The sequence below is a fragment of the Leptodactylus fuscus genome, chromosome 3 (assembly GCF_031893055.1).
Source record: "Leptodactylus fuscus isolate aLepFus1 chromosome 3, aLepFus1.hap2, whole genome shotgun sequence".
NCBI classification, from domain to species: domain Eukaryota; kingdom Metazoa; phylum Chordata; class Amphibia; order Anura; family Leptodactylidae; genus Leptodactylus; species Leptodactylus fuscus.
The window spans coordinates 203,523,414-203,547,282 of NC_134267.1; the positions used below are offsets into that span (position 1 = coordinate 203,523,414).

Below are 23,869 nucleotides of genomic sequence, written 5' to 3' on the forward strand. Positions count from 1 at the left end.
GCTCCACCAATTCTGGCACACTTGGGATCTTTTGAGCTCCACGGACCAGATTACATCTTTTCAACAGCCTGTTTTCAGGCAATTTGACGCCAGACTATCCCATGGCTAAAAGGGGGCGTTTCTGGAAATAACACATTTGAAAAGGCATTTACAATGGAAAAACCAACCTTGACTTATAATTTAAAAGAAAAACGTTTTGTATTTAAAAAATCCTTGCAAAACTGGCAATCAGTTCACTTCTATAATACCTTTACCTTGGAAGCTGTACAACGTACGCTGCTGCAAACAGTCGGTCAATGGTGAATAATAATATCTATGTGGGAGTGTAATGTAAATAGGTATTAAAATAAATGCAGGTTGAGTTAGTTACCATAGCAATGCATTGTAAACGGTGCAGATTTTTCTTCAATACCCAATGCTTCGGGTCTCATCTGTGTTGTGAATACACACAGAGTTATTGGCCAAAGCCGCATAATATGTAACAGGTTGTAGATAGAAATAAAAATTACGCTAAATCCTCTCCATGATTACAGTCTGCGGGCGCCATTTCTGGAGATTGCTGGGCATATGTCAGACACATGGTAGGGCGTATAATGCAAAACACACAAACATACATTTTGGACTCCGTGCTTTACCGCCGCCTTTATGGCCAGCAAATATAGGGTCATTTCTTGGCTCTCCTCACACATTGAATATAGGCTTATAAAAAAGCTGAACCTGCCAACTGGTGTAATACTCGAGAGCTCTCAGCATAGATTCTGCCTGCTGTCCAATTATAGTGTAATAAATGATCCGGATAACAGTCGAGAGCTGTTTATACCAAGAAATTATCCTATAAATACGAGTCATTACAATAATAGCCCTATAGAAAAAGGGGAAATGATCGACGGCGAGAAAGTGGTAACAAACGGATAATTCACACATAGGGTTTCATAGATACACTCCTTGCCACAAAAATAACGCACAAAGAATGTGAATGTAATAAAGGGATTATAATTTATCATTTTCTTTCACCAACTTTCTGGAAGTTTGTTCTGTCTAAGGCCCAGTTCACATCTGCGCGTGGGTTTCCGTTTGGGGAGTCCACTTGGGGACCCCTCAAATGGAAACCTAATTCGCATAAAAAAAAGTGTTTACCTAAGGAAACCCATGGACCCCATAGACTAGAATAGAGTCCGTGTGGTTTCCGCCATAAAAATGTGGAGAGAAAAGTGCTGCTTGCAGAGAGGGGAGCGGAATAGCCAGGAAGGCAGATGTGAACCGGGCCTAAGCAGGGAGCCTAGCTAGAAATAACACAAGCAGTTTACAGCCCTCTACTATACTAAACTACTGGTTAATTTACACATGGACAAGGTGTCCAAAAAATAAGGCATGGTGGATATAAAACCATATAAAACCTCATTTTTGTTTGGAAAACTATATAAATGTGTGAATAGGTTTATGCGTTATGCATGACGCTTGGTCCTGAAAGGGTTAAATTGGCATCCCACAAATCTTCATTTGGCAATACATTTGATGACTGGGCAGCGAAAAGACATGTTACAGTCTGGTGGAGACATTTCTGCAAAACTGTGTGTGCAGGTAAGCATCATCCTGCTGAAAAACGCCAATTGGAAACCCTGCCATGAGAGACGATCATGTCCCGCACAGATCACTGAACTGTAAGTGTCCCTTGTATCACAACTAGGTGTGACCAACAATGGCTCCCCAGATCATTGCACCAACAACTGGAACAGGATGCTGCTCAACAGCAGAGGCAGGATCCAAGTGCTCACTACAAGTCTCCATACCTGATCATCATCAGATTCTAAACAGATTCTAAACAGAACCTGGATTACTTACTAGGGATGAAACAGTCAGTCTGTAACAGTCCAGGCTTCTTTCATGATGGGTACAGAAACTAAAAGAAATGATTACTCAAGGACGGTTGGGGGGACAAGTAGAGCAATTCCAGCTGCACCAAAATCACTTGACGGAGGTGGTGGTCCTCTATAACAGAATACTAAATGTACTGCGGAAGCATAGCATTTACTAAGAAGGTATAGTAGAAGTTAGTATAAAATATAAAAACATTATTATACAGTAACTGAGCTGAGAACATTAAAGAAAAAAAAACCAGGTAAATAGGGGAAAGCATCAAAAAACGGCAAGCAAAAAGCATTTTGTAAGTGGAAAAATTACAGTAAGCAGCACACACAGGGCACCAGCGCAGAGGATGAATGAGAATTCATAATTCCCCGCAGCTTAACATCTGGCAGGTGCGTTACTTTGTTGAAAAGTCAAGGTTATAATAAACGAATATTGTAGCAGTCAATGTGGCAAGGTGCATTACTTTCTACATGACATATGGTAGCAACAGATGCCACACAAATACCCGATGGGACAGAGGAAAAATGTATTCAAGTGGATTTTGCTTGTGTTTAACAGAAAATGACAAAGTCTAAAAAAGTGAAATCCAGAAGAATCCGGGTGTAAAGTGTTTGGGAGTCAAATATAGGAGTCAGCTTTCAATGTCCAGAGTTCCTTTTCCTAGCTGGTTCATCACCAGAGGAAAAAAAAAAATGATAAAGGAATCTCAACATGCTTTAAGACTTCTTCCTTTTTAAGTCTTACAAATTGGAGAAACAAATGACTTTGGACTGTAACAAGATCTCCCCGTCTAATCGCTTATTTCCAGAGCAGGTGGCTCATCTTCCCAGGAGGGATGAACAATCTTGGCCCACCCAATCCAGCCCTTCTCTAGTCTCACAGATCACATAAAAAGGCCAAAAGGAGGAAAAAAAGCAGATGGAGCGACTCATGACCAGGGTGGGAAGTGCCCGGGATCTAATTTCAGGCACTTCATGTCACATATGTACACTGGAGCTGAAAAGTCAAGAAGCTTGGCACATAGGAGAAGCAGAAAATTATACAAGTCCTAGGTTTCCGATTGATAAAGTAAAAAGGCATTGCCTCTATAGCTCATACACTAATAATAATAAATAAGTTATACACACAGTTCACTACTGTACTCTGTGGAATTGTGCCTCCTCCACCACCAAAAGATGTATGCAGAATATTTGAGAAGGTGTAGTCGTATCTATAAAAGGCTGCTCCAGAGAAATTCTACTCCAAAAGATGTGGCGTAAAACCCCAGTCACATGGACTGTAATTATAGTAGACACCTCTCATTCTGTGTACACTATACAAATACAGGTCACTATGACGCACACTGGACAGGAGTCTACACATACACTGACTGGTACAGGCTGTCTGAGCAAGTAGGAGTTGTAGTTTCTGAATAGATGGAGAGCCACAGGTTGCAGACCACTATTGTAGAGAAGACCATCAGTTGTAATTGTAAGATTAAGATAAGATAAGATAGGATATTCCTTTAATAGTCCCACAATGGGGAAATTTCAGTGATACAGTTTCATAGATGGTACAGTAGTATATAACAAGAGAGAAACGCATACAAGCTCATGGCAGATAGAGAAATCCTAGGAATCAGAGCAACTAAAAAAGAAAGAAACACAGACACACTGCAGGATCATTTAGTTCTCTGTGCGGAGTGATGTTAATAATAATAATAATAATACAGCCGACTTGGTTGTAGGACACGAGGAGGGGGGTCACAGCATGTAGATATAACAAGCAGAAATTTTTGCAGAGGTGGGGGACATATGCAGCTATCATGATAACATGTGGTAGTTCTTGGTAGGTGGTGAGATCTCCTGCTCACAGCTGATAGTTCGGTATCTTGTATCAGCACTATTGTCCTTTTAACCACAAAGAAAATGCCCCAAATGTAGTAGTATTACCAACATCTGCTAGGAAGCTTCAAGGAATGTGGTGATCGTATCATGTACAACCTACTGAAGGCAGACTGATAATATGGTGAAAGGGCATCAGTCACCTGTAGTATTCTTCCCTATCTGAGGGCGGTGTGACATAGTGAGACACCCGATTATAACGTAGTAGTAGTGTTTACACATTTCTACAGACACTCCGATTATAACGTAGTAGTAGTGTTTATACATTTCTACAGACACTCCGATTATAACGTAGTAGTAGTGTTTATACATTTCTACAGACACCCCGATTATAACGTAGTGGTAGTGTTTATACATTTCTACAGACACCCCGATTATAACGTAGTAGTAGTGTTTATACACTTCTACAGACACTCCGATATAACGTAGTAGTAGTGTTTATACACTTCTACAGACACCCCGATTATAACGTAGTAGTAGTGTTTATACACTTCTACAGACACTCCGATTATAATGTAGTAGTGCATAGTACAGCAGTACTTAGGTCTGGAGCCTCAATTCTGTGGCTGATTGACAGCTTTTTCCCTATAACTGTGCATAGGGAGAAAGAGGTTAATCAGCAGCAGGGGCAGGAGAACCAGCAGCTCATAAATTTCCAGTCCTCCAGACCATACACACTTCCATACAAGTACCCAATGTGGCTGCACCTAATACAGGCTTTTTATAAAAGCAAGTAGGACACACTCGGCTATAATTGGAGTCACCATCACTACTTTACGCTGCCTTTAGTTCAGGGCTGTGAAGTTGGCAGGGCACAAATACAGATCAACTCCAACTCCTTCTCAAATGGCTGATGCACATTATACAATATTAATTCATTAATGTCTTTTTAATCATGAAGCTGGAAGTTATAACTCCGACTCCACAGCCCTACTCCAGATAGAGAATATAATACAGATAAATTAGATAGAGATATATTACTATAAAGATATATCCTATAATATTCTAGGCTATGTATGGAAAGAAGGTGAAGTATGACTCTATAGAGGCAGTGGTTTATACAACAATAATTAAAAGTATAGCCATGTGTCCTTCCCAAAAGTGGGACAGACATTCTGGAGAGAGTGAAGCAATTACTTAGGTATCCATACTGCTGTATAGTACGGTACGGTCAGAGCCTGAAGGGTGTTTTCTCTGTACTGATGTCTCATGTCAGCCAACAAGCCACACCAAATCACATTAGTTGCTTAATATCCATTCCCCACTATGACAAGCTCCAGCTACATAAATTGGTCATAAAAGCTAAACTATATGCAGACACCGGGGTTTAACCGGACAGTTTTTGTTTGTAATGTCTTACAAAAAAAAATGTGAGTATCTCAAGGAGTGGAAAGATTTCTAGGAAAGATTCCAGATCCATATGAGTCCAGGTGAGGTAGGGCACCGCAGGGTCTTCTAAAGTACTGCATAATCCATCTAGTCTACAGATTACATAAATCAGGATAATGCAGTTTCCACAGCAACTGATAACAATACAAGAGATTAGCACGTTACGATGCATCATATGAATGCTAGAAATTCATGTACATAGATACCAGCCACAAACACATAAACACCAGTAAGATACTTCATGCATTTCACTGGTGGTTTTATTTTCGAGTACCAAAGCTGGTGAGCTGTGGGGACCATTCATGGTGGATTTTATATGAAGATTCTTCAACATGGTGAAAAACCTTACTGAATACGTATTACCTCAAAATGTCAGGAGTGCCCAAGTGGCCGAGCAGAGGACCATTAGAAGTGGCCAGTTCTACACGATAAAGTCTCGACTCTGCTTACGGCTTCCCTTCCTTAGAGTTTTTCTTCACTCCTTCTGACATAAGGATGGAGACAGAAGGAGCACATGTCCCCAGAGATTGTGTCTTATTATAAGCCTCCTGATGTCACTAGCATGCTTGGGATATTTATGCTTTTATAGCTATACCCTTTTGTTCAAGGGAGTCTACAGTCACCAAAATCTCTTCTAACAAATATGCTGAAGGGACAGACAATGACTTTGCACGAAGACACAAAATAAGCAAGGTCACAATCTCATCGCTGAGAAAAATCTAACTTTTAATTTGTATGCAAATTAGCTGATTGGAGCACCCGCGGCATAGCCACACCTAAGCACCTTTATTGTTTTTGGTCACCACCCTAACAAATATTGATAGGTTTCAATGAGTAGCTACCACAAGCAGAAACAGGTGCTATAGAAGAGTGGTTCCCATCCTGTGGCACATGTAGTGTAGGGGGTATGCCCCGTGGCTGAGAACCAATGCTTTGGAAAGTGCTCTTGGAGGGGGACTAGTGCCACCCATGTCCCCAACCAGCTAAAAGCCCCTCAGGACTTTTAGTGTGTCTAAAACAGGTGCCCCTACAAACCAAAGGATTTGCTCGGTGCACTATACATGCCAGTTTTTCTTCCCCACTTGAGACTGGGAACAGAATTTGTCATATGACAAACTTTTTTTCCCCCCAGAGGTGGGTTCTTGGCTTCCAAAGGTTGGGAAACACTGCTCTGGAAAACACATCCACACATCGGGTGCACCAAATAGCTCATTTACACCAACACTAAAGGTTAATTTTCTCAGCAGCAAAACTGCACTTTGACACAAAAAAAAAAAAAAAGTTTAGGGGAGATTTTGGTCATGGAAAACTCTCATTTACGCTTCCCCTTTGTGCACATGTGGACAAAACCATAAAAATACATATGAAGGTTTTATATAAACCATGTTCAAAGGGAAGGGAAAGACGTCTGTGTTTTACAGTTTCTGAGAACTCTGTAGTTACCTAAAAGACATACGGCACATTTGGGAAGTGGAAGCAAAAAGTAAAAAATAAATATATATATATATATATATATATATATGACACACACACACACACACACACACACACACACACATTATAACTACATGCATATAGTAAATATCACAAAATGTCAATCAAGGGGCTGAAATATCTTGTCATGTACAGTATACCGTATACCATATACCAATCCTTGAGAGCAAAGTTGAAATGCAGCACATCAGACCACAAAGAACATCTGCAGGGGTTTATTGTTCTGTTCTACCTTTGTGTGAGGCGCCTATATTTTCTCCATATACTAGGATAAACTCTGTACATTTCAGCAGAATATGTTGCCACTATATGAGCAATAGGAAATACTGCAACCATCTACGGCTCCCCTAACTGCCCGATGGCCACTTAGCAGGATCAAGTGCATGCAGTAGTTCAGCCCAAGGCTCCATGCACACAATTTTGTGCATTGTTGTGTTTTTACCAGCTAGCACACTATCCCTTATGTCCCTATACATATGCCTGGGTCACGAGTCAAGAGCAAAACTCAGCACCGGTCTGATTCTTGTCTGTTTTGCAGTCCGGGCTCGCTGCATAAAATGAATAGGTCTGCGCAGGACACATCACCCATGTGCCATTTGTGATGTTTTTATATGGACCTGTAGTTTGTGTGCATGTCGCATTCACAGGATATAGCCCTGGAGATAAATTCACTATGAGGCTGGTTTCATACAAGCCAAAACAGGGAAACAAGAAGCACATGGAAAAAAAATAAACACCAAGGAGTTGACCCAATGCAGATCTTTTCATTCTATAACAAAAAAGTAATACACTTAAAAAAAAAAAAAAAAAAAAAGACAAAAATTAATACATAACAGACGTCTAAACTGGAATTATTGGCGATTATTTAGAGCGATGGTAGAAATAGTACATCACAATGCCAGCCGGGTCTGTTAGATGTGACTTTCCCATAGATTCTTGTAAAACCCTACCCAGATAAACACAAAAGCACCAACAAAACTATGGCCAGAGACAACATGTATGTTTTTTCTTCCCCTAAAGTCTGCCTTGTGGTTTATCTATTCCATAACATGATGTAAACTGTTTATAAGGCGAGGACCGCGCTCGGTGGGTGGTGGGTATCTCAGAGCGCAGAACCGATGGGAGTTTGACCGACTCTTCGATGAATAATTTGGCTTTTCTCATAACTTCCATAACTTCCCTTCACTCGCACACTGAACTCTTTCAGCACTTGCGTGGGAAAAAAAAACGTCCTCAGCATCAACTCGCTGTGTTGCCATCGTAACTGAAAGCTGTATAGCAAGTCAGAGGTCACTTCCCTGACGACACCGTTACAAGAGGAAAAACACATGTTGCCGTAGTGTTCTGCCCCTGGTTTTTTTTTTTTTTGCAGCTGGATCAGTCTGTAAATTTTTTTTTGGACAGGAGGAAATGATGGACAGGAGGGCTTAAAGGGGTTCTTCAGGGAGAGTGTGAACATTTGCTCCCCCCAGTGTTCTTTATGCACCAAATCTAAAGATTCTGGACTGGTTCTGACCCTGTGTCCCAGCTGATCACCCAGTCACCCTTCCTACGTTCACAGGTAGCTAGTTACCTGAACTATGAGGAATGGCAAACAAGATCATAATAGTAAAACCAACCCCCATAATACAGGTAAACTACCAATGACAATGAGAGAGGCGGCGGAGTGCCTCGGGGGCCGGATGTTAGTCCTAAGTCACGTGACTCAGAACCAGCCCAGAATCCATAGGTTAGGCACATAAAGAACCCCAATGGAATTAAGGGATGAGATTTATTATTAGTTATTCGGATATAAATCTATAACATCTATACCAGCTATGGCACATGCCGAACAAAGAGTATGTGTCCTCTAAAAAGCAGGAGCACCCTCTGTCCGTACTAGGGATATGAAGACTAGCGTTCAATACCCCATTCTTTAGAAATATCCTCCAGAAAATATCCTCCACATTCTGTAGAAATAATTTGCAGCAGAAGCTGACCGGTGGTGCAGAGCTTAAATCTGCAAGAAATCTAGGTTGGATATTTTTGCAGTGGATTTAACCCCTTTCAATTAGCAGGTGAAATCCATCTCAATACTGCAGCAAAAACCTTGACAGCTCTGTATCCAAGACTATGTTGGAGTCTTCATGGATTTTATCCCTGCAAAATGCATCCCATATGGATAGATTAATAGTCTAGAAATCTTCTCCCCTGGTCTGATGAAAAGAAGGGTCCCACATGGCAAAGCAGGGGGGTACCATGATATAAGACAGTGGCTAGCACACAGGAAACCATGATTATTAAAAGGGGACCATTAACCATCTCCCCTTTTTATTGCACCCTTCAATAGGCGCTGCTCCACAGATTTCAGCAGTCGGAATTTCTCTAACCTGCACCGTTTCCAAGCTATAATTTTTGTAATTCTCAGCATAATTACCGTATGCTCTCTCCTGACAAGTGGGAGGTCCTGGGCTGGAGAAGAGACTGCGACCACCCACTTGACAGTAAAGAGCATTACAGTGCTGAAACTAATAGAAATGACAGCTCAAAAAAACATTTTTTTTCAGTAGCAGCGCCTACTGAAAGATGCAAAGAGTTGGAGTTCATAGAAGAGGTGCAAGGTCCCCTTCAAACCCTACAGTTATTTTAAAGAGGTTTCTGCACTTACCCCTTATCTCTATGATTTCAGGTCCATCCACATGACTTGATCTTGCAGTTCTCAGATCACAATCCATTGAATGCCGGATTTAGTTTAACCAGCTCTATGCCAGTACATCAACAAAATCTATGTCCCCATTGAAGCTGTCTTGACAGAATGGCTACTACTATCTGCTACTAGCTGGTGAAGTGGCAGGTGACTCAGGAACACAATGGTCATGACACCTCCTTATCTCCAAAATATGGCCGAGCAGCACAGTTATTATCCATGACATATGTCGAGCTGCTATCACGGGGCTATATTTGAAGAGTAACCGGTCATGTGAGCATAGCTGACATAGCGTGGTATAGATAGTCGTATTGGATACCAATGCCATGTACCTCACAATAAACTAAAAGCAGAAGGGAAAGCTTGAATTAATTTTTTTTATATTAAATTTGAAAATGTCATATATATTCTCTGTAGGGAAAGGGCAGAAAGCCGCTGCCAACTTATTTATCTTAAAGGGAACATGTCAGCAAAAATGTGTTACTTTGTTAACAGTTTTTAGGTTTTTTTTAAAGAACTTTCTTTTACATTTTCCACATCACTATCCAGGTACTATATCATGCAATTTTCACAATGGCTACCAAGCCTAAAGACACTTGCCAATTCTGTAGGGCTTTTCTTGCAGCAGTCACCTCATTTATGTCACAGACAAGTGCAATAAAAGATAACTCCTCTATAGATAACCCAACTGAGCCATCATTGCATCCACTAATAGCAATAGATAATGTCACAGATTATCCTCTTCCCCTTCCCTACAAAGAGTAGGTCAGGAGCAGGTTAAGGGTCTGACCTGAGACTAACCCGAACCTGGACAGCTTGAAAGAATAGGTTAGGAAGGATAGTCTGTGGGGAGGAAATCAGTACCAGTAAGTCATCTGTGAACATGCAGAATTTATTATAAAAAGAGGTGTACTCAATAAGATAAGATAAGATAATCCTTTAATAGTCTCACAGTGGGGAAATTTCAGTATGTTACAGTAGCATAGTAATACGGATACAGGATAATACACAGTAATATGTTACGGAAGAAGACACACATATGCTGAGAAGAGAACATATACTAGGAGTCCATAGCAGCAAAGTAAGAGACAAAAGAAGGAAGACTTCAGGATCACTTAGTTTTCTGTGCAGAGTGATCTTCGCTTGGTCTGATGTAGATTATACAGCCTGATCGCGGTTGGAAGGAAGGACGTGCGATAGCGCTCCTTCTCACACTTGGGGTGAAGCAGACGGTCACTTACAGTGCTGCCAAGTGCCATCAAGGCCTCATACATGAGGTGGGATTTGTTCCCCTGCATGGAGGTCACCACGGACATTATCCTTTTGTCACCCACCACCTGTACTGGGTCCAGGGGGCTGCCCAGGACAGAGCTGGCCCTTCTGATCAGCCTGTCAAGTCTATTTCTGGATTGGTAGGGGCTGTAGAGCTAAACCCACTGATTTATTAGTTTGTTGATCCATCTCTTGTCCATCCCCAACAATAATAAAAATTACAAGGGCAGGGCTGGACAATTCATAGGCTGCCATGGTGAGCCTTGGTGACTGAGTTTTATATGGTTGCACCAAATGCATGGAAGCAGACCACTTATATAATGGAGGCGCTGTCCTGGCTCCTCATGCACTACATGTGAAGGAAGATACATGGCTACAGTCTGGATGCAATCTTGCAAAAGGATAAATACATATTAATAGATAACATAAATCCTACCTGAAGAATATCAGCAACTAAAACTAGACACTACTGTATTTATCCTAGCAAGCACAAATAAACTGGATCTGTGTGTGTGCCCTCCGTCATGGCGCAGTCAGCAAATAAAAGCCAACCCGAGGCAGGATCAGCCTGACTTGGCACATTTGTAAGGACACTCTCAGAACAAGAGGTACATGGCTGCCGGCCCACATACAAGGGTCATTCTCAAGTCAACTAACTTTGGAAAAATAAATTGTTGCGCACACAGAGAGACCTCTCCTCCAGTGTGAACAAGGCTTTGTTTACGGGTGAAAATTAACCAGCGCTAGATTTAATTATCCATTTCCAGGTACAAGTCCTCATGTTTAATTGGGCATGATATTTTTAATTGGCACAAAATACACAAATCCACCTTTTCCAAGGGCAAAGCGACATTTTCCAGGTGACTGCAGTTAAAAACAAAGTAGAAATCTGGAGCAAAGGTGCAGCTCAACATTTTACAGGGGAAAGAGTTACATATTAAAATATAGAATACAAATTAAAGCAACAACACGGGAAACGTGACAATAAGGGAATGTTCACACGGCGGAAAATGACTGTCCCCCGGCTCCCTGCGGTGGAATGCCGAAATGATGCATCAGCTTGCCGCCTATGTAAAAACGTTTTTCTTGCAACAAAGCAGTACACGGCCCAAACCGAACACATTGTTTCTAATGGATGAAGGCCGTCCTGGTGGACATTAGTTCTTAACTCCCCATTGATCTGTTAAACACAGCCCATTAAGGACATATGGTAAACAGATGTCCATAGCAGACAACGGCATTAATAATATTTAATGACATTTATGAAAGAAATCTAGAAAGCGGTTTATACTGTAGCACACAATATGCATGTAGAACAGTCATCAAATACATTCTATAGAATTTATATACTATACTAGCTTCTCCCCGCGACTGCATCTGCGGGTTGTTGTCGGTGATGATCTGCCTATATTTAGAGAAATGCGCCTGGCAATGATCCGGCTACATCTGTACATATGCGCAGCAGACCCAGCGGTGCCAGCGTCTCGGCTCTGCTACATCTGTGCATATGCGCAGCAGACCCAGCAGTATGTACATCCCTATGGAGAGCAGAGCAAGCTGTGCTACTCCGCTGCCTCAGTGCTGCTACATCAGGCAATTTGGATTAGTGGGGTTGTCTTCTGTCAGTGTGTGAGCTGCTTCAGTGTTAGAAACGGTTGAACGGCTGTTGCCGAAATTTGCCACAGTTCGCCATCTTCCATCGGAGGCCGAACACCACATTCCCCTGTATTACGCACACAAACTGAACCCCACATATACTCCTTGTGCCCACACACAGGCTGCATGTGCTGCACTCGCCTGACCTTCCCCGAGACTCCATTGTGAGCAGCTTCCACAGTGCTCGGTGCAAGGCTATATAGCTCCACCCACACCATAGCCTGTAGTTCCGCCCACACCATAGCGTGATTCTATCAGAGAACGGCTGAAGGACCTGTGCTGACGTCATCAAGGTCCTTTAGCGTAGTGTAAACATTAAATCATTCATAGTGGTTGCAAAGCCATGTGTTTTACCGGGCTAAAAAGTAGCCTATGTGTCAATCCAGGTCAATCTGTGTATGTGTCCAATTTCACACAAATCCGTTCAGCCATTTTTGCGTGATTGAGGAACAAACATCCAAACACACAAACTTTCACATTTATAATAGTAGGATTATATATTATTTTATGGTTATCGAAAAATATCTAAAAAAACCCCCCAATTTTTAAACCCATGTTTTCCTACAAATTCTGCTTGCTTCTACTCCTGCAGCTCTCATATAGCGCAAGCTGCTCTTTCCCCTTCTGAAAAACCATCTGTAATGGTCAACGCCATTGTCCCAAGTGCTCATAAACACAAATTTGAGTTGAAATCTTAGGAAATGGATAAGAGTTCAGCTTAAATGAGTATGTATGAGCACTTGGGGCACAGAAAGAACACTCACAGAAGAAGCAGTCAGGAAGTTTTTCAGACTGATCTGTGCGACTTTTTTTTCTCCAGCCAATTTTCAGTGAACTCTCCAACAGAGACTCCGACACAGATGAACCTAGCCTGAGAAGGGGAAAGAGCAGTTTGCACTATATGAGAGCAAGTGAAGACTGCAGAAAAATTAAAAAATTCTGGTCCATAATACTGTAGATGTAATGCAATAATCTAAAAAAAAAAAAAAAAAAAAAAAAGGCCACACGTGTGAACAGCCTTTAACTAAAAAAAAAGATAAAATTGTCCTCTGTATTTGGAGAGTAGAAAAGGAAGTAAAGTACTGGGGCCAGAGAGGCAAGGCATTATCTGTCAAAGTTGGAAATCCAGCTACCATTGGTTGGCATCCACATTTTGGATTACAGTTTAGCAAGCTGTGTCACGGTGTCTGTCAGAGCTGCCTCATAACCCAGACCACAGTGACTCAGGACTACATGACTCATAGGTAACGTATAGACTATAAAGTGTACCCTATGGTCCGATACTCTGGGCATAGGGATTGCCTTACTTTAAGCCCCCTCTACTCATTTTTCTTGTGGAGGAGTGCATAGTGCGTAAGAATTTTGAAAAGGAAAGGGTTAATTCTGCCCACCCCATCATTTTCGGCCGCTCTCATAGTACTTGTTTACGTGACAGAGATTCAGAAGAGTTCATGTTAAGAGGGAGAGTCCACGTATCCGAAAATAGGTTGTTTTTTTAGTCTGTGCCCCCTTACTATGTGTAGGATTCGGATAATTGTGCAGTAGTGAGTAACCAGAGACGCTTTGGCACAAGTCTGAGCCTCCACCTTCTGCCTTCTGATGGAATGCCAGTGATAATGAAGCACATGACTACGCATCAGCTGGCATCTCCTCCTCACCATCATCATTACTACCGGGGGGCTTACACTGCTCCATCACACGGCAAGAAGGAGAATTGTGCCGACATGTCAGCCGTGGATGAAGCTCTTGGCTTTTCATTTTGCTTCCAAACGGCCTTGATAACTAAACGGCACTTCTGCAATGAGACGTTTCAGGAGACCTGAGACTACAATAGCGGATATACGATCTAACTACAAAGGTTGGACGTCTTCCAGCTCTAATGCTGATCTTGCCCCACTTAGCCCCAGCATGTCAAGATGTTGCAACATCTTCCTATTCAGCTTAGTGCTGCTACTTGTGCGAGTAGAATTTCACTTAGCAACCAAGAAAAAGGAGTTCAAAACACGTCCTCAAAGCCTAGAAACACAAGGGGGCCACATGCCGTGAGGGATAATATTCCAGGGGACTCTTCCTCAGATTGGGGAGAGATGAGTGCCTTCTAGCATTAGGTTTTGAGTCACAGATAATACCGTGCAGAAAGCTTGTGCTGTATAGTCATAAAAACGAAGGAATCTGCTATTATCTATCACATACACAAGTCAATAAACTCATCACTAAGGAAATTGCAATCCAATCCAAAATACTGCAGCCCCCTACCGCCTTTCCTCCCCATTGATTTGTGTATGCGTGCATTGCATAGAAGATGACCCTAAACTTTTTCACATGCCTCACAATTCAGCTCTAAAATTTGTTACCAACATTGCAAAAGTATGGAGCAAGATGGTTGTAGACAGCCACAAGGCGCAGTGCGCTATTTGTTTAAAAATAAATAAAATATGACATCATACTACCCAAAAATATGTGTGTATGGAGCCTTAAGCAACATCCACACGAACATGTGCATTTTGGGGTCTGCGGCAAAGCAGCATAGAGTGTATTACTGAGCCCGGGAAGGAATTGGATCAGACCTGAGTTTTGCTCCTGGGTTCATAGCCCCATATGAGGACCCATGCTAATACATAGTCATGTGTATGGGGTCCTTAGAGTATTATGGGTCAGTGAAGGGGCCACATGGTGGCTCAGTGGTTAGCACTGCAGCCTTGCAGCGCTGGAGTCCTGGTGTTCAAATCCCGCCAAGGGCATAAAACCATCTGCAAGGAGTTTGTATGTTCTCCCCGTATTTGCATGGATTTCCATCCCATATTCCAAAAAAGACATAATGATAGGGAAAAATGTACATTGTGAGCTCTACGTGGGGCTCACAATCTACATAAAAAAATAAATAAATAAATAATATTATGGGTCAGTGTACTGGTCACTATATACACAGCTAGCACACTGAGAAAACACACAATTTTGTGCTTGGAGTCTAAGGAAGAAATCTCTCTAGTGCCACCTATAGGCAGCCATCCAGGAACTCAATGCCCGATGGTTTGAAGAGCCCTGAAACATGACTAGGGACACGCAAACCAGAGCAACCCTAATATAAACAGCAATTTTGGGGTTCTCCTGGCTTTTGCCAGTACAAAGCATGGCACTGATGGGCTGAGGGACAAAAACCCAGAAATGTCGGTCTACAGGGGGTGGCTTTAATTTGGCTAAAATCTATCGTCATGTTTCAAGGCTCACTAAAAGGTTAGACTTTGACTTGCAAGGTAGCCGATAAGTGACATTGGAGACCGCTTTCTTCCTTGAAGAGAACAGCCAATTGAATTCTCTTTTTCTGTATGTATGTATGTATGTATGTATACATACATACATACATACATACATATCAGGCAGACTTATGCCAATAAGGATCTTCCTTGGTATACCTCCAAGTGCACAGAATTTGGGACATTACCAGACAAGCATACAGGTTTTGTATATCTCTCACCTATGTACAGCAAACACTATGAGCATGCAGATTACATAACTGGGATGTCTTCCTTAAACTCATTGATTTTTTTGTTTTTTTAAACTGGTTTTAGACTTTTAGTAAAGACAAGTTGATCCAGGGTTTTAAGTCAATTGCTGGATTTGGAGTCGGGAAGGAATTTTTCCCCTGTCATGGGGCAATTTGTATCAGTCTTATGAGTTGTTTTTTCCTACCTCTGGATCAACACTGTAGGGTTTGAGGCTGGACTTGATGGACCTCTGTCTTTATCCAACCTCATCTACTATATCTTGTATGTTCAAACACAAATGCATTATTTGCCACTGTAGTAATGATTTTACCACAATCACTAATCTGCTTAATCCTATTGCTCCCTGTACCGTCATGGCTTCCATTTATACTGACAAGCATAGTGCTGCTCTTGCCGTTAAATATATGGAAACCCTTTGATAGAAAGTGTACGTTGCAAATATGAACAGAGCCTTATGCCAGAAACGGGTTCAGTTTAGGTTGAATCGACATATGGCCTTGCTTTGACTTGTCTCTTCAACCACTAAACCAATCTACATGTGGATTTTTTAGCCGGGAGACATAACACCCACTACTCGAGCTGTGCTCATCAGACGCCCATTGTACAATACACTTTCCTCTGTTCTGGACTAGACTTGGCACTGCAGGCTACACTTGTCTACGCACAACAGGAAGTATGAAGGTTCCTGTAACATGAGAGCTGGCAAGCAGTGTCCGCAGTGATTTCTGGTATTATGGTGCCAGGAGCTCGCACCATCCTTACAATGTAAAGTTACTTGGAGGATGCGGCTTCACATGTAAAATATTTGCCAATAGCTTTACTTACTTAGCGGCTTAGCCTGTGTCAATGCAAACTGCGGCGCTTACGTCAAACCTCAAGTCATTTGCATTTGTGTCTGGGAAAGCTGGGTGACAAGCAAAGAGGCGGCTACTATAGAGCCCTCAGTAGTTGTCTGCCAGATTGTCAGGCCTGGACGGTTAATCTATCTAAGGTTATACTCACATGCTGGAGTAGAGACTCGGCCATGCGAGTGCAGGATCCTTGTGGCAGCCGGTTTTTCATGGAGTCATTCACCTAAATGGGTGAATTGAGTCTTAAAAAAACAGTCCCAGTAGAACTATTTTTTTCTTGGTTCACGGCTACAAAATCTTATCTAAATATAACATGGCCAGTTTTAGACTGTTTGGCTAGTGAAATGTGGAGCATATGTTAGCCATATTTCCCAGAGCAGAGACACAAGTTCAATCATCATAGTGATCTATAGTATTAGGAGTCCCTGCCTCCCACGGGTCTACTGCCCCGTATTAAAGACATGGTTACAGTAGGGGATAGTAGTCTCATGGGGAGGCAGGAACGCCTAGCATCATGGGAGTCCGGTCACTGCATATTGTTCAGTCTGGAAAATACACCCGACACGTAGCGTATATTTCAACACAGTTGTCGGATACAGAGTGGGAAGAAATCTCTGTATCAGGCGTGTAGGAAAACTGGGTGATGAGTCTTGTCAAAACTGTAAAAAAAAAAACTGTGAATAGAGCAATTCCAAAGAAGTGGCTGAATCGAATTGTTAACATGATGACTCAATACAGACAACGAATCCCGGAAATGACTGACACAAACAAGGGAACCACAATGGGGTAACTGTCCCCCAGTGCAGGTATGAACGTAACCTTAGCATTACACGGACAGTATTTGACTGTCGGCACACAATCCATTGAGAAGGGGAATAATAATACCCAGTTGTCAATTTATTCACACATTTCTAGTAGAAAAAGTCACAGCACAAGAGTTATAAGATTTAATGCCCCAAAACTGGTATTTTATGGGCAATGTTCATACTTTCATTAGTCAAATCATAAGAACCGACAGGTCTTCTTTAAGTAGTGCTCCCTCCAGTGCGCTACTGTGCATGCTCCAGCGCCATTTTTGTGTGGAGAAGCCTGCTGATACTTTCATTTACATGACTGACTATGTACTCTCTGTGAAGCCATAATGACTTCACTTCCGGGTGTATATACAGAAGGACTGAGCTTTTGAGCATGCTCAGTACGCTCAGCTCCCCTGAGAACGATGCGAGCATGCTGCACATGCGCAGTACGGTTGCTCAGTTCTCCACACAAAAATGGTGCCGGAGCGTGCGCAGTAGTGCACTGGAGGGAGCGGTTCTGCGCATGCACAGGAATTGGATCTAAACCGCCAAGAATAGAGACAGTTGGAGGCGGTGAATCGAATGCAGGAGGAGGACTTACATGAAAGAACCAAAAGAGGAACGCCCACGGTGCACGGCAGAGCTCATTTACATATAAATTTAAAAGGAAATTCCTTAAAACGGGGTGGGGGGTCTTTTAACAAACAATTAGCAAGACCTGAGTAACCTTTTTAAAGGATATTCAGGCATATGTTTATCTAAAATAGTGAAAATCCAATGATAGAGCTCCTTTAATATGCCAAACTAAGCAATGACTTATGGAAGGGTCACATAGACATTGTGTACAGACCTGGTCAGTGTAGTGCTGCAGGCAGACAATAGTCACATTGTTCCTCGGCACAGGTCATAGTTTCCAGTAAGCGTTATGGCTTCCAGGATGTTGTTCCACAAAAATGTCTCAATAGAAATCCTAAAGGGAAAAAACAGCAAAGAATTCTGCAAGTGAGATCACATAGAAATCGCATTTGTTTTACATAAAACATACCATATTACAGAATAATAGAACAATCCAACAACATCACTGCATAAAGTTACAGCTAGTCCTAGCCGGACACTCACATCCTATATATAGAGATACGTACACCATGGAATAGGGTTCCGCAGGCCTCCCATAATCCAACAAATATACTGTAATTTACCTTGAAATTGGAGCAACTTATGACGCAAATCTACACCAGTTCATAGCAGCTGTATATTTGGGACGCAAATGCGTATTGTGCATATTACTTGAAGTTCAGCAGAGCTGCCTCCGCTGCCAAACTTCTCTATAGCCTGGTCCCCAGCAGACTCCTTCAAGAAATTTGGCACATCTTACTCTAGCACATTTTGGATTAAAGATCAGTGTACGAAATGTTGGTCTCAATACATTTTGCTCATTGCCTTGCACTCATTTTACATTGACAAGCTTGGTGGCTGGCTTTGGCTAGCCTTTCCATTGCCCGGAATATCAATGCATACTCATTACAAACGACTTGTGTCATCTTTGCACTCTAATCCCGCTCCACCATAATGGAGCCAATCCTTATGCTAATAAAATGGTTTTATTGAATGACCTCCCACCCACCCCCCCAATGCCACACATTTCATTGCCAAGGCCAATTGGCACGAGTTGAAAGGAGAAGTAGGTAAGTGTTAAATTCACAAACCAGGCTGTCCCTGGCCATGGAGAAGTGACTCTGACACGGAGCAGAGTTTATTACAAGTCCTCCAGCAAATCAGCAGAAAATATATTCATGACAAACACTTAAGACGTGTCAACAAGGTCTGACCTTAATCCGTCAACATGAAACAGGCCTGAAGAAACAAAGGACAGAGTGACAAAAATATTAAACGCTATGATGACAGGTGAGAAGCTGTGGGATATGGTGGAAACAGACCTGGCTAGCAAAAAATATAATTCAGACCCTTTCCAATAAAACAGAGGCCTGCATTTATTAATAGACCGTATTCTCTTACACAAGCAGTCCAAACCTGCGCTAGTTTTATCTGGATGATAAATCTGCTGAACTTTCCAAATTTGGGCTACAATTTGCCATATTATCAAGTTTACGGGCAAAACATTTCCCCCAATGTACATGTATGACCTAAATATGGCTAATATTTGTATTTATATAACACCAACATGTTCCGCAGCACATTACGACTCATAGGGTTCGTGTGCAGGCAAAATGAGACACTCGTGAGTAAGAAATCAATTCCCATAACAGGAGTGAGGGCCCTACTCACAAGAGCTTACAATCTATAGTAGGTAGAGGGGGGTGACACACGAGGTAGAAATGCTTATACAATGCTCAAGAAATTTTTATGAGATGATGGTACACAAAGTTCTAGGAGCTTAGACTGACTAGGAAATGTGATCAGCCTCCCAGAAAAGATGTTATTAAGATGTGCGCGAAATAGGGATTTAGCCCCCTTTGCAGACAACCATATGACTGGTCAGTGTGCTATATAGACGTTTCACAAATAGCACACTAATCCATTCATTTTTATTGGCCCCTTATACATGACTGTGCATGATATGGTTATGTGTGCGGGCCAACAGTCCAGGCTGCAAAATATGGAGCAGGTCCTATTCCTATATGATTTTGCTCTAATTCATTAAAGGGGTATTCCCACCTCACATACTCATCAGTCTTTACTGCTGTAAAATCTTCTTTCTTCCTGGTTTCTTGCATCATTTGGTGGGCGGGGTTTCACAGGCAACCTGTCGTTTAGCTCCACCCCCAAATTCGTGTGTAGCTCCACTCACCCATATTGGACTATGAGGTACAGGCAGCAGCAACTCCATTCTGTGTTACATACAGAGACTGCCTGTCTCTGCCATAATGAACACAACTGAATTAGCTAGCCTGATAACTGGGAGAACAGAAGAAATGAAAGCAGCTCCTCTCCTCTATCTGAGAGCAGGGAGATAGGTCACGTGGTGTAGACACAGGAATAACTAGATACACAGACTGGCTCCCGTGCACTTAGCCCCTCCTCCCTCCCCCTGAGAGCAGGCAGATACATCACTTGACTCGAGCAGCTAAGTCAGGGCTGTGGCCACAAAGAATTGAATAAAGTAAGAGTGGACAAACAAAGCAGCTTTGCTGAAGCAGTGTATTTAGGAAAAGTCTTACATCCACATTAACAAGTAGTATAGATAGGATCCTTGTGATGGGACAACCCCTTTAAATGAAAGGGGTCACAGAAGCATGGCTGGTGCACGGGTGGCACATGGGTAACATCTGCGTGCCGTCCATTCGCCACCTGTGCTGTTCATTCATGGTAGCCAGTTAGCAAAATAGCCGTGTGCAACCGACTTTAATCTGATTGTCCTGGGTAGAACATTCCAGAGAAGTGGTGAAACTCAGGGCAAATCTTTGAAATGGGATTTCTGATAATAGAAGAGGTTAATCTTAGATCAATGGAAGACAGAGGCAGGGTGGTAGACAGAGATGACGGAGGAAATGTAGTGAGGTGCATCATTATGGATGATGATGATAAGTTTATATTGTATTCTATAATGAACAGGCAGCCAGAGCAATGACTGATATAGACCGGAGGCATCGGTGTAGCATTTAGGCTAGATGATGTACTTGGCTTCTACATTCAGGATAGATTGTAGAGAGGAAAAGTTTTGGAGATCCCTACTGATCCTATTGTTGATTTTAGCAGTTATAGCCCCAACAATCTAAAGATAAGAATAGTAATAGTACCAATACTGACTCTATAGGTCGGAAATAAAAGCAAACCTGTCAGGCTATTTCTGCTGTCCTGAGACAGTGAGTCCAAATTACTCTGCCACACACGTAACCTTCTGTGTATACACACACACAGATACAGGGAGAGCTACAAACCACAATGTGAGCGGAGTAATCAGGACTCTCACTATCTCTACTAGGAGTCCTGTCAGGATTTACTCTGGTAACCTCGATTAAAACAGGCTACTTTTGATCCCGGTAAATGACATGGCTTCACGACTGTTATGAATTTATGTTCACATACTATATTAAACTGCTCTTGCTAGCAGCTTATCTCAGGTTCTAATAAAGCCAGGTCTGTTATCTCGCTATGTAAACACTCAGCTAACCCTCAGTCCATTCTGCACAAACATTTGCATATTATCTGACCTGCTCCAGGCAACATGCTGACACACTGGATGGGAAAACACCTTTAATCCAAATTGGCAGGTTGACCATTTTAAACTGCTAATTTGCCGCAAAATTCTAAAACACGAGCTATGAAGGTAGCCAGAAGTCACAGAGTTCTCCTCAAGCGGAGCTCAGGGGGATCATTGGCGCCAACAACACACTCATTATGTGGCATCCCAGCGAACTGCCGGAACAATCATGGGCACAGCGCAAGGAATGAGTTTAGTGGCAGGCCAGCTTGACAGCTGTCGAAACGACGGAGCAGGTGGAACATCAACGTCAAAAACACGCTCATTGTACGGCTTCCCTGTAAACTGCTGAGTTGCCGGAACAATCACAGGCACAGCATAAGGAATAAGTTCAGCAGCAGGACAGCTTAAGAGCTGCCGAAACACAAGAGCAGGTAAACCATCGACAGCAGCAATTTGCTGAATATAGGCGGATCATCGACGCTAACAACACACAGACAAAGTCGCAGGTAGAGGCTAGTTTCATCATATCCTGTTGACAGATATGGCAGCAGAAATCACCTGACAAGAAGAGTCATAGAAGAGTGTGGATAACTGACAAATACAATCGGTAAGATTACATTAGCGCCAATTTACTTCATGTACCTTCATAATGGGTCAAGGAATAAAAAATATTTGTGGAAGTGCCACTTTTAAGAATTCAGTCATTTCAGGCAGACATCACATGGCCACTTCTGACTGCAGATTGTGAGCTGCATTTTACGGCAGAACTAGCTATGGCACTCTAGTCTACCCACTGCAGTTACCAAACAAGCGATTCTCCTAAATAGGGATTTAAAAATAAATAAATAAATAAATGAAACTAAAATGGAAGCCTTGGTTTGGTTGCATGGGGGCTAAAAGTCAGTTTTCAGACATGACCCCATTCGTCTTCTAAGACATAACTACGAGCAGACTGGACTGGAAAGCCTCTTCGGAGCAGCATAAACTTTTCCATGATACATTTTGGAGTTTGAGCACGTTGCAGCCTGTCAGCAGCGATTGTCTCATTCTCCACTGTTTTCCAAAGCAAACACAGCAATGTTATGAGCGCTGTCAGGAGGAAGCTTGCATGTTGACTCTGATGATGTCAGTCATGGCCGAGCAGATTCCAGATTCAGGACTTTTTACAGAAGTGATGTCATTAACTTTCATTTAGTCTCAATTGTTCCCAGATGACAGGAAAGTCTTCTATCCTATAACCCATTTACTTATCACTCTGGGGACACCCTGGGGATTATTTTTAAGGAGAACCAGGCTGCTTGTAGGCAATTAATAATGCCTAGGGCGCTCAATGATGTTCTCTATGTCAGAGACTCTAGTTGGGGTCTACTAGAACAAAGGGTCACGCGGTCAAATGCGGAGCATCTTTGGAAAATCATCATCAGTTACAGCCCCTTTTGTTCCTATTCCAGACCCTTTAACATGAGTTTGGAGCTCCCCAAAACAGAGGCATGAACTGAAGTCATAGGGCCTCATTTATTGGGCACCACGCACACCAAGAACTATGGAGGAAATTTACTAAACAAGATGGACCAGAAATCTGGTATAATGTATCCATATTTCTAGTATGATCAAGGGCGTGGCTTTGGGATGAGTGGGTGTGGCCCAGGTTATGAAACCATCTGCCAAAAATGCACCAAAATGTCTAGACAGTCTAATAATGAAACAGATTTACCACCCAGCATCAGACACATTGATAAATCTGATGCAATTTAAGACCGTCTAAGTCCAGGAGTCTACGGCACTCCAGCTGTTGCGACACTACAACTCCCAGCATGCACTCTGGTGGCCTCTTCTTGGAACTCTCATAGAAGTTAATGGGTCGCTTTAAGAGCTAGAGTGCCGAAGGTTGCTGACCCCGGTGTAAACTCTAGACAGTATCAATAAATCTTCCCCCATAGGTCTACCATCATTTCTAAATACGTTTCCACAGGCAAAGGATCTGCTTTTAATCTTTTTATAACATTTTTCTTTTTATTTGACTAAAACCTGACATTTAAAACGGTCAAGACATTTTATTTCCACCACAATCGAGGAACAGAATGAAGAGTTTTCACAAATTTCATCTCCGAGTGCTTTGCTTTCTGTCACACAATCTTAGAGTTTAGGGAGTGAGAAAACATGGTTGCTTTCTCCCAAAAACAGTGCGGCTCCTGCCCATAGCTTTGTGGCCTTGCAGCACCTTTCATTTCATAAAGGCTGACCTGCTATACCAGACAATTCACAAATACACGTGATACTAGTTTTAGAGGGAAACCGCCA

General features: G+C 42.2%; 1 protein-coding gene across 2 annotated transcripts in view; it reads right to left on the reverse strand.

The window, feature by feature from the left end:
- Window positions 1-23,869, reverse strand: part of PPP2R3A (protein phosphatase 2 regulatory subunit B''alpha) — a 143,359-nt gene that overhangs the window by 88,852 nt on the left and 30,638 nt on the right. For both annotated transcript variants that reach the window (XM_075269068.1, XM_075269066.1), the window contains exon 2: window positions 18,254-18,373. The gene's annotated coding sequence lies outside the window, so the exon portion shown is untranslated. The remainder of the gene's footprint in view (window positions 1-18,253; window positions 18,374-23,869) is intronic.